This window comes from Apodemus sylvaticus, chromosome 8, assembly GCF_947179515.1.
Source record: "Apodemus sylvaticus chromosome 8, mApoSyl1.1, whole genome shotgun sequence".
NCBI lineage: Eukaryota > Metazoa > Chordata > Mammalia > Rodentia > Muridae > Apodemus > Apodemus sylvaticus.
In genome coordinates this window covers 109,116,020-109,131,328 of record NC_067479.1, presented here as the reverse complement: position 1 = coordinate 109,131,328, position 15,309 = coordinate 109,116,020, and the positions used below count along the sequence as shown (strand labels likewise).

General features: G+C 39.4%; 1 protein-coding gene and 1 pseudogene across 1 annotated transcript in view; one reads left to right on the top strand and one right to left on the bottom strand.

Annotated features, from left to right (window-relative positions):
• The window catches only part of Fhit (fragile histidine triad diadenosine triphosphatase), a 1,648,302-nt gene that overhangs the window by 704,670 nt on the left and 928,323 nt on the right, over positions 1 to 15,309 (top strand). The window lies entirely within an intron of this gene.
• On the bottom strand, positions 7,594 to 7,633 carry LOC127691724 (uncharacterized; annotated as a pseudogene).

Here is a 15,309-nt window from a genome sequence, read left to right as displayed (position 1 = left end):
ATTTCTTCATCTCTGTTGTACGTACTTTGGCACTAACTCTTGATCTGACTGATCCTGTCTGCAGAGCCATGTGTGTTGTTCTTCCCCTGAGTTCAGGATTTCTGCTTCCTTCACTCCTCTCCCCTTTGCTGTGTTGTATGCAAGCATCACCACCAGCCCTTTGTCCCTTCGAGTCCTTCAGTGATCTGCCTCATGGTAAGGACGGTACAAGCCACTTAACCCTGATAGTTGCCAGAGAGTTTCTTTAAGGCCAATCGTCTGGTCAGAAGAGCTGTTTCCAGCTTGGGAAAGGAGAGAGGCAATGGCGAAGGAAATGATGAAAGCAAAGACAGGAATGGAGTAAAGCCTAGGAGGAGAGTGAAGGACATGAAGAGAGGAAGCCAGAAGAAGGACTGAAAAAGGAAATGTAGTCACAAGCTGGAAAGATACTCAGTGCTCCACATAAGAGCTCCTTTGCATTGCAAAGCTGCAGTTTTCTTTTTCATGTGTTAAACATAATGACCTCCTCCCACTTCCTACCAATAGTGTACCCTGGGGACCAAGCTATGAACATGCAGGCCTTGAATAACACTTATTTAAACCACAGGACCTACTTATCTCTTCCTGTATGGCCAGTACTTCTTTTGGCTTATTAGCAGACCATCCCTCTCATCTTTTGCTGTGTGGCTCCCCTATGGTCAGTCGCAGTTTGCTTTCCCAGACAATGCTACAAATAGGACCGTGTGAGACTACCAGATGCTACAGATGTTGACCAAATTCAATCTGAAGATGTTGGAGAGTCTATTTTATACTCTGTATGGGAGAAAGTAAGAAATAAATTTCAGGGGGATTAAAAGCCCTTCCTAATTTTAAAAGCCATATCTCTGCATATAGGGTCTCATTCCTACTCTATATAAACCATGCTCCTGGGAATTCTTGGTTCCTTATTGTTCAAAGAACAGCAAGGACTCCTCAGCTAGCTGCATCAAGCCAGGCATTCTCGATTGCTTTCATCATTCAAGCCAAGTATGAAATGTTGCCAGCAGCTATGGAGACACAGTCTTGAGAGGCCTTTAAAGAATGTACAAGCACAGTTGGAAGGGTTTTGTGATGGATTAGTAATGTCTGCTGTAATAAGGAGGTATGGGTGGTGGTCTTCGGGCTAAGAGTTTGTATTTCTGCTCTGAAAATTCTTCTAAGAGCATTTCATTCAGATTGAACTTAGTGGGACATAAAATTGGAGAAAAAAAAACATGAAGGTAGGATGCAGAAGTTGTGGAGGTTGGACTAGAGATCTCGAAGTAGTTAAGAGGAAGGACAAAAGTAAATTTGACTAAAATACATTATATGCAGGTATGAAATTGGGTTCTTCTCTCTTAAAGTGGCAGACAGTCCAGCCAGCCATCCGGCAGAGAGGTCTCGTTAAGTTTGGGCAACAAGGCAGAACAGACATAATAGTTTAAAGACATTTTTGTGGGAGAGAATCACTTGGCCCGGTAGTTGCAGATCAGGTAAATTACAGGGTATCCAAACATGAGCTCTGAAACCAGGCAGAACACAAAGAATGTCAGGATTAAAGATGCGGTGTAGGTACAGAGTAAGGCAGTGGGTATATTCATGTGATTTCTAAGAACAGGGTAAAAAATATTCCCCTTCTCCCATGGGTGCACCCATGGGTTGCTTTGCCTGACTACAAATGTGGTGTGTGGACAGAATCAGTTCAAATGTTGAGGAGAATAAGACCAAAGGACTAGTCTGTGTGTTCCAGTAAGCATCTTTAGCTAGCTTTCTTCTGAGTGAGAGGGATAATGATATTTGGTGAGTTGCTCTTTATAGATGCTGCAGTATAGGCCTGGAAGTTGGGGCATCTTTATTGTTCTCCTACTGTTTTGTATTGTATTGTTTGCAGCTATTCACAAATGGGAAGAATCCTTTGCAAATTCAGATATCACTTTGTGATAGACAATTAAACAATGGCTCCTTTCCTTATCCTTAGGGGCACATCCTTCTGTAACACCCTGTTATATAATGTCTATGACTCTGTTTGGTTTGGTCTATCAAAAATACCCAATTGGGCATGCTTCAATTAAAAAAAAAAAAACCTAGTTCTTTTCTTTTCTGTTAAAAAATTAAAAGAAAATAAAACTTGAATTTTGTGTTTCAAATTAGTTTTATGTTCCAGGTGGCCAGACCTTGCTTGATCATTCTATATATGAATGATATGGTTGAACAAGGAATTATTAAGATAAGAAGACTGGACCATGCTAAAGAGACTGAACCCTTAGCAGCTGAAGGAGCATCAAGATCCCTTGGTTAGCCCCTCTGACAGCATCTCATTTAATCTTTAGGCAACAGCAGAGTAGCTGCTTGAACTATTTCGTGGAGAAGGAAATGAGGCCACACAGCATGTCCCTGGAAGTCAGATGAGAGCTGTGGTCTCTCTGCAGCGAACCTGCATTTCATCTTTTATCCCCAGGCTTCCTCCTTACAGAGGAAGAAACTCTAGACTAGCTCAGGGAGGGGTCATGATGTTACTGCACAGCCAAAATGACAGAAAAGATTGCACAAAGCAGGCTCCCAGAAAAAGATCTTTTACAAACATTTCACTGTCTAAAAGAGCATAGCCAAGGTGTTTTAATCTTATTAGTGGGGTATTAAAATGTGCTCTAGGTATCTGAGCCCTTTCCTACAGACACTTTATGGATCCTCAACAATTCTCTTGTTGATGCTGTAATTATCCATAATTGTTTCCTCAAGAACATGAATGACGCGAAGCTCTTCAAATACACAAAACTTTGGAACTTACACAAGACTAATGGCCAAGCTTCATTAATGCTGGTATACCACACCCTCCAAGGGTCTGTGTAGAAACTCTGTGATGGCCTTGCCTTTGATGGGAATCCCTTCTCCTGCATGGGTGTGCTCAGTTTTCTCTATTCATGACTATATTCCTTAGAATGAAATACCCAAGGCTTTAGCTAATAGAAACTATGTAAGTTATCCAAGTACTGTGTAGCTACTTAAATTAGTCATGGGATTATTTGGCAAATGAAGGTGAATCCAAAAATGTCTTGCATAGCTTACACTTGGCAGTCAACAGACATCTCTCACTGTTCTCACTGTGCAATTGCAAAATAATGGTCCAACCTTAACAAAGTTCATATGGAAAGGACTAGAGTCCTGACACACATAAACTAAAGCTCATGTGCATAAATATATGAAACAATAATGTGTGTGATTTACTTGTACAGTGTCTTCCTACAGCTATATTCTAGTTGTTTTGTGTTAAAATTAAAGAAACCAATTAAATTCCAATTATCTGGTTAGATACAGATCAGATTATAACAACAATTAAAATTAGCACAGAACAATGTATTCAATCAGCCTACTTTTCCTTCTGCAAACAGTGCCTTATTAGAATAAAATTATTTATTTTATGCTTGTACACTTGAGAAGGCAGTATGTTACAATGGCGAGCACAATGGCTTTGACTCCATCTGGATTGGAGAAGCTTTTCTCTGCTTCTGGTCTAGAAAAGGAGATGTTTAATGAAGATCCCAGGGCTGGGAACAACATGAAAGATGAATAAATAGAACTAAATGGTGGTACCCCCGTATGGATGGCTAACTGCAATGCTATCTTCTCATGAGGAGACTTGGAAGCAACAGAATTTAATATTGCATTGTTTCCCCAAATGGCATGAAGATCATCTGTTTTCTGCTGACACAGTTGGGCCAGATCTAGCTATGACTAGCAGTATTTGTTAGTTTTTTATTCCTATAATGAAATACTGGAGATAATTTCATTCTCAAGAGAAAAGGTTATTTGGGCTCATGTTTCCTACAAAAAACAGTATAGTATTGGGTATTTCCATTGATTTGGACTTTTGGTGATTGTCATATAATCAAGGCTAAAGGACTCACAATGTGAGGCTAAAGGGCTCACTATGTGAGCAAGAAAACAGAAAAGAGAACCTGGAGTCTGTTGTCAAGGCATGACATTAGTGCCCCAGTGAGGAAACTCTAAAACCTACTTCCAAAGAGTCCACAATCTGTCAGAAGTGTCAACTTTGGACAGAGAACTCTGTGGGACACTTAACATCCAAACCAAGGTGGGAGTATGGTTCAAATCTGTAATCCCAGAACATATGAGACTGAAATAAAATTATCTTAGGTATAAGGCCAGTTTGAGCTACAGGGCAGGAACCTGACTGAAGGAGGTTCTTGGAAAGGGATCATGGAAAAGAAAACCCACCAACTCTGCTTCTATTTTAAGTGGGAAGACATGTCACCTACTGTGAATAGAAGGGAAACAAAAAAATAAAATAAAATTCAAGAAAATTCTGTGCCTCCTGTTCACAGAAGTAAACCTGACACTAGCAGCCCCATTGGTAGAAAGCCATGGGTTTCAGTGTTATCTGATTAAGGTACCACATGTAAACTTTCTCTCTGGTGTCATAAAAGACATTGGACCAGAAATTAAATAGAAATAAGTTTTTGCCACACACCTTTGTATTGCTTAATACTCTGTAAATATTCATATTATTTAGCGGATGGGGTCCCAACTATTGACTCTTTGCTTGGCAAAATTATCTCTGGGGTTGTGGATGGAGTGGACAGCTCATAGGAATATGTTAAAGGCAGCAACAAGTATTTGCTTCAGGCCAGAACTTTAGCATAGATTAGTCCCTTTAATCCTGAGGGTCATTATAATAATGAGGCTCTTTCCTACACCTACTTCTTCTCTTGTCTCAGATGGCCAACTTAAAGGGGTCCACAATCATAACTCTAAGAGGAAGTTCACACTTGGTACTGGAGAGATCATAATTCTTTTAAGATTTACATTTGTTTTTCTGTGTATACACACACAAATGAATGCAGGTACTCACAGAGACCATAGGTATTGGGTCCTCTAGAACTGGAGTTACAAGGAGTTGTATGCTACTAGACAAGGGTGCTAAAATTGAATTCTGGTCCTCTGAAAGAGCAGTATGTTCTTAACTGCTGAGTCATCTGTTCAGTCCTTGAATTTATCATTTTTAAGAAGTGGGTGATAGGACAGGAGACCTCAAACTGCCTATTCTATTACTGTTACGGTCATTTGGGTCACTTCTCTCCTTCACAAGAAATAAAAATCTGTGAAAAGTGTTTCAAACCTGTGCAAACTTCTGGAGGTGGATTTATGCCTTTCCAATCTGTGATCCAAAGGTCACAGTATTGAATTTACCAAATTTCATTAGTTTCAAGATAACATGAATTATAAAATATACTAATAATTTAATGAGTTATTGGGAAAAATTAAAAGCTCTACATTAAGTATGCACATCGCTGGAAAAGAGCTCTCATTTATAGAACATTAAAATGTGAAGAGAAATGATAATTCTGTGATTTAAAATTTCACTTACTTTCATTACTTGAGAATTATCTTGTTTCTCTAGTGTTTTACCTCTAAAGACATCTCAATATTACACGGTGGTTTATCAGCTCATGTGACTCTGACATTGCAAAGCCAATTAAGGACATGGATCATTTGTGATGTAATTTTTTTCATTTTTATATTCTTTTATTCATTAACCTAAGGAGGAAAGAAGTAAAAAAGAAAGAAAAAAATCTGGGTTTTAGCACTGGTGTAGATGGTGACCTTGTGGCATTTTTAATGATAATATGGCATCAAATTCCTGTTTGGCCCTGTTTTCTTTAGGGGGATTCTAATTGATAACAAGGAAAAGATGATGAATACAAATTCCACATGGGCAGCTAAATAAAGCTGAGCTTCTCCTTGGATCTACCAGTATCTATACCTGTCTTTGGACATCCCTACTGAATTATACTGAAATGAGTTGGACCACACCTCTGATGAAAACATACAGTGGTTACCATTGCCTGCATGAAGGTTCCTTCTAAGCCTAGCTCTAAACAGGACATCAGTTTCTTTACAGCCCAAATTAGGAGTCACCTCCTACTTCCCACTCCAAGGCGTACCTCCCTATGCTGTGGTAGAGGCTGGTGCAGGGCACACCTGACACATGTGATCATAGAGCACATGAGGAAATAGAACCAGAGAACTGAAATATGTTCACCTCTGAGTCCAGGTCAGTCAGTTGAGGCCTGCTCGGCTGAACTGCATCTATATAGCACAGGCCAATGGAAATGAAGAAGAAAGATTGAGAGGGGAAGGTGAAGAAAATCTGGGCAGACAGACTGAGAGAAAAAGTGAGAGAAAGACACAGTGACTGAGGAAGAAGAGAGGATATTATTAGTGAAAAAGATAGCAATGGAAGGAGGAAAGGAGAGATCAGAGAACTAAGAGTTTCACTCTTCGAAGAAAAACAGAAAAGGTGGATGTTGTCCTCTCTGGACCTCCTTCATGAGGACTTAAGAGTGAGTGCTCTGGATGGAGCTTTTCCCACCCCCATCCCACCTCTCATGGGGTGGGGGAATCCCCTCTCTCAGTATCACTGAGCATGAAAGGGATGAGGGAAGGACAAGAAATCTTAGGTCAGACACACAAGCTTATTGATTATTTGGTCAAGTCAGCAAGAAGGTATAGCACTGCCCACTAACCATCTACCCAGTACCTTGATGTCCCCCACTTCCCCAGTTGTCATAGAAACCTTGTTTTCTGGCCTACTGCTCCTGGGGTCTTCCTCCTCCTCCTCCTCCTCCTCCTCCTCCTCCTCCTTCTTCTTTCTTCTCTCTCTCTCTCTCTCTCTCTCTCTCTCTCTCTCTCTCTCTCTCTCTCTCTCTGTCTCTCTCCCTCTCCCTCTCTCCCCTCTCCATTTGCATCTGTTTCTACAGTTCTAAAATGAGTGTACAGAATCATAAACATAGTTTGAATGTGTGACTGAGAAAAGAATTGGTGAAGTGACAGAATGAGTAGATGGATTATTTGACAATGTGGAAAACCCATTTATCAGACATGTACACAAGGAAATTGTTATTCTGGCACCCACTCAGTGCCCAGTGAACATTCAGCATTTCTGCTTCCTCGGTTAAACATAATAAATCTCCATCATTTTGATGAATTTCTCTGAAAGTAAGCACCCATTATCCCAACTTAAGAGGAATGAATAGTAACAATATTTTATATTGAAGGCAGGCTGTGTTCATAACACATATGGTATATGATAGTCTCTTTTACAAGGAAGATTTTTTATGTCCAGAAGAACTTATAGCCAAGAAGCATGAGTGCATGCTCTTCTTCAGAGCCTGGAAAGTTACTCTTGAAGACCCTCAGGACCACATGAAGGTGATTAGGACACATGACAACAGCATAAAGCTCCTGTTTCTATAATATGAAGTATTTACATCATTATAAAGAATAAGAAAATGTTGGTTTCCAGCTTGGAGAAGGGTTGTCCTGTTCTGTATAGTGTGGTTATTGGTGATGCCTTGACTTGGAGAGGGGGTTCTGAGGAAGGGAACAACAGAAGAAAAGACACAAAGTCAATCATGAGTACAAGCTGAAAGCTCTGTGTTCTGCTTGAGACAGTTCTCTGCTCAAGACAGCTTTCTGCTTGAGACAGCTCTCTCTTTCTAGAAAGAATTCTAAAACCTCTCTGGATAGCTCATGGGTTTTTAAACCAAAGTTAAAAGAGCTGCAAGAAAAAAATTCTTGGGTTTTCCAACAAAAGTCAGAAAACCTGCTAGACAAAATTCTTGGGTTTTAAGGCCAAAGTTAAAAAACTTATTAGAAAAAAAATTCTTGGGTTCTTCAGCCAAAGTAAGAAAGCCCACCAGAAAAACTCTAAAAAGGAATTGTTACAGCTGTTCTCTGCAAGAGAAGCCCAGCCTTTTGTTTATGTATTAGTTCAATTGTTTACCCAGGTTCCCTTTTGATTATCCCATGAATCAGCATTTTGAGAACTTAGCCCTTTGAGTCTTAGAAAGAGTACATTAGTTTTTAACATAGCAAACAAACTCAGAAATCTGCCTGTCTTTGTAAGGACAAATTAAGCTGGGTGGAATCTTGTCCTGAGATTACCATTCCCACCATGCTTAGACCTAGGAATCTGCCTTTATAAGCATAGACAATAAGTTAGCTGGATGGGATCTGGCTCTGAGGTCATCATTCCCTAAATCTTTTTATCTTCTTCCTTAATATCTGTTTTCAAAGCTGTCACATAGAGCAATAGTGTCTGTGCTTTTAGATCCCTGAAGACTCTCATAAAATTTATATTACATCTTCCTAATTTTTATAGTTGAGAAATTATACATTCTTGAACTCATGTTTTCAGAGTTCTTTCTCACAGTCTTAAGGACTGTCTTAAAGATCACTGCCTTTACCATTTTGCTGAGGAAAACATTCTCACCTGCTGAACTCATGCTGTTTCTAATTGTTATTAACCTTACAGAGCATTCCTGAAAGGAGGAAGATGAAAATATTCACATTATTATACTAACAAGCCCCACACTCACAGCATCCATCAGCACTAGTAGATGTCCACACCCTGGGGTTGGAAACTGTGTTACACCATCCCTTCTGCATAGCAGGACTTGGCAGCATTGACTGTCACAAGAAAGAAAAATTAAACTGCATTCATTGTGGTTTCGATACCTAGTACTACTTTAACACACAACTTTGAAGCAAACCCCAGTGTGATAGAGGACCCATCATATGGTGATGTTCCTATTTCTTAAAGGCTCAGACAGAATTTTTGTTCTTTGGAAGCAAACAGGACAGACTAATTAGGGGTTAACAAAAATATAGGATGTAACTGGAATGAGTAAGATAGTTCAGATGGTTGAGCTTTCCATGTAGGGAAAATCAGGACAGATATACTGAAGCATCATTGCTGTATTGATTGATGGAGAATGAGTTATTGATCCTCTGATCAGGAACCAAGACCTAGAAGGGAAGGTCCAGCAGGCTGAAATTTGTCACATTCTCGTTGTTTGACCATAAAAAGAAAACAGCAGAAAGTTGAGCAGAATTTCTCAGAGATCTGGTGAAATTCCCAAGCAGACTATGGGCTATCCATACGTCTATTAAGTCTGCCTACCATGCTGTAAAATCCCCCAAATGGGAATCAGGATACTGTTATAAAAATGAATAAGGCCAAAAATTCTCAAGCAGGTTTACTTCTGAAGTTGACTGAACACCCACTAGAAACATTAATGAGGAATCTCTACTGGACAAGAAGTTGGCTTCCTTTGTATATGATGCCTGGACATTTCTTTTCTGTCCTCCTGTCTTGTCCTTCGCATCAGTGTTTATATATTTCAGTCACCTCAGAATTTCTACAGGAAAAAGTCAAACTAAAACAAAACCAGCATCATTCATGTATCCAAAGTACTCATGCTTCTTACTAACTCCATCCATACACAGAACAAAGTTTTGAGCAAAATTATGTATGTGGTTACAATCTGAGACCTTCTTGATATTAAATCCTGTTCTTTGAGGGCTGTAATTTTAACACATGACACAGGGTACAAAGAGATAAAGGAATGGGCAATAAAAGCAGGGGATGGTCAGATTGAAACATAAAGCCACACAAACTTGAGCTGTGTTGATGTTTTCTCCTAGTGCTTTCTCAAATGTGTTCTAATTTGCGCATGCTGGGTCCTTAGAAGTGTGAATTGTTATTTCCTGGTGTCTGTCAGGTACAGCTTTGCTTTGGGAAGTTTAAAGTGTTTTATTCTATTGATTTTTTTTTCTCACCAAAGCTGAGCCATGTGTGATACATAGACATTTGTTTCCATAATCACTGTCAACAGTATAATTTCAAATTACTTTTATCACAATGGTTTCAAGGGATCACACCTTTAATTTGTGAAGCCAGCTCCTTAGAGCAGAAGCAAATGAAACCATTGTACATTATAGCTGAACTTTTAATTCATAGGCCTTAGTAGCAGGCCTATGAATGATGCCCCTCCCTCTTCTCTGTGTGTGTGTCTGTGCAGGTGGGCTATGCTTGGAACTGTGCTGTGGTACACTGTACATGTGCAGGATATGATGGTTACCCTCTTGAACTCTTAGCAGTTGTGATTGTTCAATGGAGACCCACACAAATTTGGGCCTATTAACTTTCTGTCATGCAGGGGAGGTGCTCAAAAGACCATACCATCTCCAAGGATATATAGACAGTTGACAGCTAATGAAAGAAAACTCTTCCGTCTGAAGTGTAGTTACCCATAAGTTGCCCATACTCCTGTAAGTAGTCTCAATTAAGAGCATTGGTTCACTGAGATACACTTGGTTTTAGAATTGTTCCTTTGGTTCTGGTATTGGTGGGCTACCTGGGGTGAGTATATACCTGTTCACATCTCTCTAGAAAGTATTTATACAATAGTGAAGAATCTTTAATTTAGGTGTTAACAAAAGTAACTACATCAGGATAGATATCTTTAAAAGCAATTGGAATATTTGACACATAGAAATCACAAGCAGAACCAGAAGTCTAAATAGACCTTTAAAGATGCTATTTCAAGTTAGATTGTTATTTACACAAGGACCCATGGACCATGTATACTGCCTCCAGCTTTGCAGACAAAGGCTCTACCATGCAGGTAGCAACCATCCACACAGAATAGCTTTTACTAGGACATGGTTAAGAAGGTAGGAAGAAAAGGTACCAAAAGAAGTCTCTGCTCTTCACAAACAACTATAAGAAGTCTCTGCTCTTCATTTCTTCATTTATGTTTTGATTCATATACTACTTCTTTCCTTTGTTCACCTCTGTTGTTCTTGTGTCCTGTGGGAAGCCATCCTGAGCTATTCAAATTTAATCCTTACTCACGGCCCTAAGGTGGTGGCTGCTAAAATATGAGAACAATTAACTAGAGCCTTCCCCATGAGCTGTCAGCGCGAGAAGATTCCGAGAATACCACAAGATGTTCCTGCCCTAACTGCGGAATGTTCCTGCCTGCGTTAACTCCAGGTGTCCCCACTGGATGACCTCTTCGCTTCCTGCTTCAATTGCCAGGGGTGTCTCTGCCCTTCTCTCCTTTGTTCTTGTGTGAAGGTTATTTCTTCCTTGTAAGCCTTAAAACTCGCTTGTCTCCCCCACATTAAATGAGACCTTGACATAAAGACACCCCAATTGCTTGGTCTCCCTTTCTTTTTCCCCCCCTTTGACCCTCAAGTATCACCTCTTCGGGACCCTGGAATAACTGGACCTGCTGGACGGGTCAGTGTCCCATGTTAAACCTACAAAACTTTACAACAATTCCCATCAGCAAGGTCCTAGTGCTCTCTGTTTACTCCCTCATGCTAGCTGTAGAGTGGGGTGAGGATAGTGTATTGTAATTCCCAAGGATAATGTGAGGATTAAATGCCTTTGTTGACTTCCCCCACACCATATAGGACAAGAGCACATACTTTCTATGTCCTGCTCCATGCTGCCCCTACATGCTCCCACAACTGCTTTCTTATTAATGTAGGATCCGATTTTAATTCAAGACTTTTCTAAGGACTGTTCCCAGGACAAGAAGTGAACCATCACTCAAAAAACATAAAAAACCCAGAATGTCCATTATGACCAGTTGCAGAGTGTCTTTTGCTGTTGTTGTTTTAAGACAGAGTGCCACTGTGTAGCTTTTCTTGGCTTGGAACTTAGTATGTAAACCCAAGCTGGTCTGAAACTTACAGAGCTCTTTCCTGTCTCTTCCTCCTGAGTGATGGACTAAAGGTATATACCACCACAGCTGGTCCAAAGTATCAATTTCAACATCTCTTAAAGCACATATATATAAAACACATAAAGAGTAAAGTAGATAACAAGATAACAAATTTAATATTATCACCACAGAAATAATGTGAAGGCTATGCATAAACACACATATATGTGTACATATACATATGATATACATATGATATACATATGATATATATGACACATGACATACATATGATATACATATGATATACATGTACATATACATATACACACACATACACGTACACATACACATACATATACATATACATACACACATACTTCTTCATAAATAGATGCATCAAATTTAATTTTAATTCAATACAGCAGAAAAATAAAGCATAATTCCAAGGGTAATTGAAATTCATATGTAGATGCTTCACCATAAAGTCTATCTGCTCCTTAAAGGGCCTTTATGAATGTTAAGAAATATGAAATTTTGAAGTCCTTCTGAACTCTCAACTAAATGAATTTAGGTATTAGAAGTTGGCTCAGGAAAATCATGACTGGCTTCATCGCTCCCCATGCCTAAAAAATAAGCAAACAATTCTTCTTTCCTTCTTGCTGTTCATGTTATTTTTACTGTGATGTTTTGTTTCTATTTTCTTGGGCTATCTGTTACTTCCCCCACTCCTATACCTTATTGCTATCTAGTGAACTGATTCTTTCTTCACATAAGGAGCATACTATATATGATAACTCGGCCTTCTAATTTTTATGGTTCAATATTTTAAAGAAACTGATAATTTTGTTTACTTTCTCTGTCTTTTTTGCTGTTTTCTCTTTGTTCTAACACATTATTTGCATTTTTCTTGGGTCTTAACTATATATGTTGGGCGTCTCTACTTAAAAATATGAAATGCAGACTTCTTCAAACTCTGAAAGTTTTTCAGGGGCTAATGGGATTTGGCAAGTAGAAAATTCCACTTGATTCACATAACTAGTTACAATAAAAATTAAGGCACACTATTGTTTAAAGCTTGATTTTTATACAATAAGTGTAAAGGAACACATAAACATAACTGAATCTAATGTTTCTACTTGGGTCCCATTCATAAGGTATCTCACTATTGCATTCAAAGATTCTAAGGTGTGAATAAAAGTCTAAAATTCAAGGCACATCTGGTCTCAAGCATTTTGAATAAGGATGCCCAAACTATAATTAAGTTGTGTTTCTTCGGCATGCTGTTAATTTGGTTTTCAGGTTTTCCTCTTCCTTATTTCTATTTTAATTTATTAGATTTTTGGAACTATATTTATAATGATTTCAGAGTATTCCCTCAGCTCTCTAGTTTCCTTTTAAAAATTCTCTTCACATATATCTTCGCAGTTGTAAGAACATGTTGAGGATTCTAGGTAACTTGTTTGTAAAACAGGGATGGGGGAATCTGTGTTCCCAGGTTGTATCTTCTTCAAGCTGAGTTCTCTCTCTGCCCATGCTTGTTTTTCTCTTTCCAGCACAGCTCTCTTCTCCCTCCTGATGCAGTACATCTGCATGCTTGCATTCTGATGCCTTGTTTTTTCTGCTCATTGTTCAAACGGGTACTGTGGACTGACTGAATGAATGGCATTGTGTAGAGCTCCTCCACATCTCTAGTTACTGGAGTATGACTTCCCACTTGCGAGCCACAGCTCTGCTCCTTTCCAGCTACATCTCTAAAAATGACTGATCTTCACAATGTTGTCCTCAGATGAGCTGCAGCCCTTCATCAGAGCAAACATTGGCTGTCATCTCATATTCCCTGAATCAGAAACTCTGGGTGTGGATCACAAGGCTGCATGTCTCCATAATCCTAGGCAGTCCTACTGCTTTGTCACATTTGATAGCATCTGTAGCAGACAATGTGGGAGTGTGTGCTGAGAAAGCCAGCCCTGTCTGAGAGCATCTTCTTCCTACTCTGTCTGTGTGACCTGCAGAAAACCCTGTACAGCAGGAGCCGGGATTATGACCCTGGAAATCAGAGACTCTTTCTTTGCCACTGTGGGTTGCCATGGGGACCTACTATGCTAATTTTCCTAGGGTGAGGGTAAGATCATATCTGAATTCTGTGGATTGAGGAGGAAGTAATTTATATAGCTATTATCCCAGGAGGTGTGCTTGGGGCGAGGCTGTAGGGGTAGGTCAGCTTTTTCTGATTATGCTCCCCAGGAGGGGTGGGTTTTTTTTAATGCAAATGGATTCTATAACATGCACTGGATGTATAGTAAAAAAGCATTTTTTTTCATATTTATTTCTTTTGTTTAATAGAGTCTTATGTAGCTCAGGGTGGTCTTGAACTCACTATGTGCCTAAGGCTAACCTAAACTCCTGCTCCACATGCCCTCACTTCCTAAGTACTCAGATTCCAGGCTTCAGCAAGCTGATGTGATCTTTGAAAGCTGTATAGGCACTTCGATGATGACACTGACTCCCTAACCTTGTTTAGGTTTGCCTAAACATTTTCTTCCCAGTGTAGATCTTTATGAATTTTAGGATATTACTGAAAATTCTCAAGGCTCTATCTGCTTACTTGTTTTGATTAGTTCAGTCATTCTATCCTTTGGTATCCATATGGCATTATTTTTAGGATCCCAACAAACAGTAAAACTGTGGTGCTCAATCTTATATAAAGCAATAAATTATAGATAGACATTATATAGTAGTATATATAAAAATTATATACAAAGGCAAATGCTTGTTTTTATATATTTACTTCTTTTATTTATTTACATGCTTACATATACATTATCTAAAAACATATATACATAAACATGTACACAATGTGTTATATCTTGCTTACTTAACACAATATGAATAGTTGGTAGGTATGCTGTATTATTTAGGTAATGCTTAAGAAAAAATTCTTTATGTGTTTGGTACAGCCACAATTAAAATGTCTCTTTTTCTCACTTTTTCTTTAAAGATTTATTTATTATTATGTGTAAGTACACTGTAGCTGTCTTCAGACACACCAGAAGGGAAATGAACTTAAGGAAGTTTCCTTTTTTTTTCCTATTTTCTTCCTGTTTTTTTTTCTTTTTTCTTTTTTCTTTTTTCTTTTTTCTTTTATTGGATATTTTCTTTCTATACATTTCAAATGTTGTTCCCTTTCCAGGTCTCCTCTCTGGAACCACCCAACCCATCCCCTCTCCCCTCTGCCTCTATAAGGATGCCCCACCACCACCTCTCCACCCACTTCTGACTTCCCGCCATGGCATTACCCTACACTGGGTCATCTAAACCCCTCAGGCCCAAGGGCCTCTTCTTCCACTGCTGTGCACATATTCAGGTGGAGCCATGGGTCCATTGATATCTACTCTTTGGTTGGTGGTCCAGTCCCTGGGAGTCCGGGGGTAGGGGGGCATCAGGGGGGAGGTCTGACTAGTTGAAACTGTTGTCCTTCCCATGGCCTGCAAATACCCTCAGCTCCTTTGGTCCCTTCTCTAACTCCTCCATCAGGGACCTCACGCTCAGTCTAATGATTGGGTGCAAGTATCTGCCTCTGTATTTGTCAGGCACTGGCAGAGCCTCTCAGGAGACAGCCATATCAGGCTCCAGTCAGCAAGCACTTCCTGGCATCCACAATAACCTCTCAGTTTAGTCACTGTATATGGGATGGATCCCCAAGTAGGGCAGTTTCTAGATGGCCTTTCCTTCAGTCTCTGCTTCACACTTTGTCTTCTTATTTCCTCCT